This window comes from Pteronotus mesoamericanus, unplaced genomic scaffold (assembly GCF_021234165.1).
Source record: "Pteronotus mesoamericanus isolate MK-2021 breed Mesoamerican mustached bat unplaced genomic scaffold, CSHL_Meso_final scaffold_507, whole genome shotgun sequence".
Classification (NCBI taxonomy): domain Eukaryota; kingdom Metazoa; phylum Chordata; class Mammalia; order Chiroptera; family Mormoopidae; genus Pteronotus; species Pteronotus mesoamericanus.
Window position 1 is genome coordinate 5,134,134 of NW_026555319.1, and position 4,124 is coordinate 5,138,257.

Sequence of the window (4,124 nt, forward strand, 5' to 3'; positions counted from 1 at the left end):
TTGAGGATTGAAAGAAACAGTACACGGCAAATACTCAGAACTGTCACTGGAGTTCAGTAAGTGGTTCGAAATTCAAGAAGTGAGGGCTAGCCTTGGAGTCACACATGTCAAGACAGGACTGGACTTGTTCCTACCTCCAACTCTTAGCAAGCACAAGGTGCTTGCCTCTAGCAGCTTTGGGTCCTACCAAGTAAGACAGATTCTGGGTCCGCCCCTCTGGATTATCACCTCCTTGGGGTAACCAGCACTGGAAAAGAGGTCTCTCACACGAATGTTCTAGGTTTTTCCGTCTGCTTGGGTTCAGACAAGTGAGCAGTAATTCAATCAGAGTTCTTTAGCATCAATTAACCCTCTTCCCACAAGAATGTTATGTCAGAAGGTGAATAGAGCACTGGTTTTCAGAGTTCACCAAAAACGCAACTCTCCTGCAGGCTTACCAAGATGGGGTGGGGGGGGGGGTTTGGTATGGGTTATCTTTATCAAGATTATTCTGGTTCTGAAAAACAGAAACATTTACAAGTGTGAGAGGCAGAGGGGCTGCAGGGAAAACAGAGCCCAGCACATAGGGAGAAAGGCACAGGACAGAGCTTTAGAGTTACTCTGGCTCAGGAGAGCCAGGAATCTCGCCAAAGAGAAAGTGCAGTATTGGCAGCAACTGAAAGATCCTGTGTGGACTTTTAGGAAAGATTTTGGGCCACAGCACGAGGCCTCCTCCATCGGGGCCAGGACACTTCTGGCAGCAGCCCCCAGCCCCGGCGTGTTCCCACATAATTGAAGTCGAATGTGCTGGGGGAGGGTGGCTGGAGGAGGCCTCCGGGTTCTTCCTGGCTGCAGAATCTCAGCATTCTGCAGTTGGCTCTGTTTGGGATCACAGCCAGTTAGTGTTGATTTTCCGCAGCATGGAAACGAACGCAGTGAAGCTGTTTTCCTAAGACATGCATTTTTAAAAGATGGATTTTAATTTTTTTCCCCCAAGGACAGGTGGAGTGGGGAAGTAGGGGAGCTGTGACGTGGCTCTTCCATTGCTGTCCCTTTTGCAAACCCTTTCCGGCTCATAGTTTCCACGTAAGCATAAACTAATCAGTTAGAGCGTGTGAGTAGGCAAAGCTATGATGAAAGCTAAGTATTTCACAAAAGATAATTTCTGGAAAAGGCTGCTGGAGGACCCTCTGGCTATGTGCGATAAATCACAATTTGCTTGCTTGCCACTGGAATGTTTCCAAGACAGCAACTCTCCTTATTCCTCCTAAAATTTTCCGTGTATTCTTCTTCACTTCCAGGTTTTTCTCCGTGATCTGTTTTGCCAAGAAATTAGTTTGTGTTTCTTCTTTTTAGTTAGCACCCAAAGTCTTTGGGTGCTAACATTATGTTAATGATGTAAAGTGATACAGGCAAGTTTCTCAAGTGGAGGAAACACCTCATTCTTTTAATGGAACTCCCCTTCTCCCGTTCTCCGGGGAAGGTCTGAATGTTTGGCCAACCGGGCCACGACCAAGGCACTGTGCGTTGACAATCAGGAGTCGCTACGGCTGCAGGGGTCTCAGTGGACTCTTATTTTTTTTCCTTAAATATTTTTATTTTTGTAATTGGATTTTTAAAAACCCTCACCCAAAGATATGATTATTGATTTCAGAGAGAGGGGAAAGGGAGGGAGAGAAGCATCCACATGAGACAGAACACATGGACTGGTTCCCTCTCAAACGCACCTGACCAGGGACTGAACCTGCAACCTAGGGCATGTGCCCTGACCAGGAATGAAACCTGCAGCCTTTTGATTTACAGGACTATGCTCCAAACAACTGGGCCACTCCAGCCAGGGGTGGCTCATTCTTTTTTAAATTTATTTTTAGATTTTATTTACTTATTTTTAGAGAGGGGAAGAAAGGAGAGAAACATCAATCAGTTGCCTCTTGTGCGCCCCCAACCGGGGACCTGGCCCACAGCCCCGTACATGTGCCCTGAGCAATCAAACCAGCACCTTTTCAGTTTGCAGGACAGCACCCAATCCACTGAGCCACACCAATTCAGGGCTGGCTCTTGCTTTTTAAATGAGAAAAAGTACAATTTGCTCTGGGACCTCCTGTTTCTTCCAGCCAAAGATGGCAAAAGACATGGAGGCCGAGTCAGCACTGTTCTTCCTATTCAACATCTATGCCCAGTGCTGTAGGTTTATCTTTTGAACAGAATGGCACCATCAGTCACAGGATAGGGTAGATTCATCCTGGGTATCGCAAACCTTCATGTTCCAAGACCTTGCAGACAATCTTACTCTTTTAATTGACTTCACCCGCTGGACAAACTTCTCTGCATTTATTTTGAGAGGCTGGATCTGAAAGAAGTCTCAGGTCAGGGGATTTAGAATATGGTCTGAAAAACAGCACAGCGGCTTTAGTTCACTCACTGTGCTTGGTAATTAGCCTTGGAATAGTGAATGTTATCTGCACCAGCACAGCCCTGTGCCAAGTACCAGACCACATTTTCCAGCTCATTCCAGTGAGAAGTCTCTGACCCGAAGCAATTTGACATTAGGCCCCAAAGACCACAATCTTCTTGTAAAGAACAACAGACTGTTCATCTCTTTCTGGCCCTCTTCAATGCAGCAAGAACGCAAAATCCCCTTTCATGCTCTCCTATGTGTCCAGAATTATAGTGAGGGACTGCTCCAAAACTGTACTAGTTAAAATGATTCCGAAAGTTTTTGGCTTCTGGAAATACAGTTTTCAAGATTAACATGTGATAGAACCCATTATTGAAAACAGTGTCGGCGCATTCCTGGGCAGACACGTGAGCTTCAGGGATGCAAGGTAAGGGTTACCATTAACTTTAAAAAATGAAGAGAGCATGTAAAGGAATAGATTATGACATTAATCAGGAGAAATAGGCCACAACCTCTCCCTACCCCCCATAAAGGGTAAGAAAATAAAAGAAGCCTTATATAACTTCCCTGGAGTCCCCTAATGCACAAATGCAAAGAATGTCTTTTCATTCACTCCAAGCTGACCACAATGCAGCGTTTGGGGGGGAAATCGGCTTTAGAGGACACACTTGGCTTTGGCTCTGAGGTAAAACTCAGGGTTCCTGAGGGGAAAAGCTTTTTTCACTATTACTACTTCAGTCTTCCCCGTCATTTAAAAATTTACCTTTAAAAGCTCCATCTATTGGTGAGGTCACTATGCAGATATTCTAGGACTCCCATTTCAGAAATTTTTGCAAGCAAGAATGAAGTCTGGCTGGCCGCGGAGGCATGCCAGGGATCACTTTACTTGGTGGCTTCCTGAACTTGCCCAAGATGATGTCTTTGTGTGGCTTAGTTGTCCCTCGGTGCCATTAAGGAGTAGGAGTCAGGGCTTGAGGCTCCTGAAAAATTTCCCTTCTGCTGCTGAGAGAGAAGTACCACAGCAGAAACACCGCCACAGTTAATTCAGTTTTATCCTGGAGAAAATGAAATAGCTTTCCTCAAATGTTGTGACTTTCCTATTTTAGATAAGCCTGTGGACTTCATCCCACGAGACAGAATTTGTCGCCAGCCCAAGCAATGCGGCGTTGGGCATAGCAGCCAAATCTTAAGGGTAGTATTTGTAGCTTGCTGATTCCAATTGCACTAGGAGGGGTTTCTACGTGATGACAGCAGGTTGTTCATTCGTGATCTGACAAGTTCCCACACTCGGCTGGCTGGCTGGCCATTTAAGAGTTTCTCAGCCCTTTTGATGAGGACAGTTTCACTGTGCAAGCAAGGAGGGGGTGGTTGCTTCAGTGCTTTATCTTACCCAGTGTATCCTAACAAGTCACATTTGTGACAGTTTCCAAAAATAAATGTCAGCATGGTGTTGGGCCTGGATAAAAGTCTTAGGTATATAAACTCATTGCTTTTAGTTTGCGAGAGTTCTCCTCAAGCCTCTACATTAAAACAATTTTTGCTCATCTCTATCCATTCAGGTTCTTATTAGTTAGGAAGATTGGAGCAAAGGGGCAGAAAGATGAATATAATCTAGCTTCTTGCTACAATGTTGCGAGGTAGAAATCCAGGCCACTGACTTGTCCTCAGATTATTTAGGTACAGGTTCCCACGCACGTATCACAAATTTCACATGGAACAGAATCATTTCAAAGTTTGGTTACTTTAA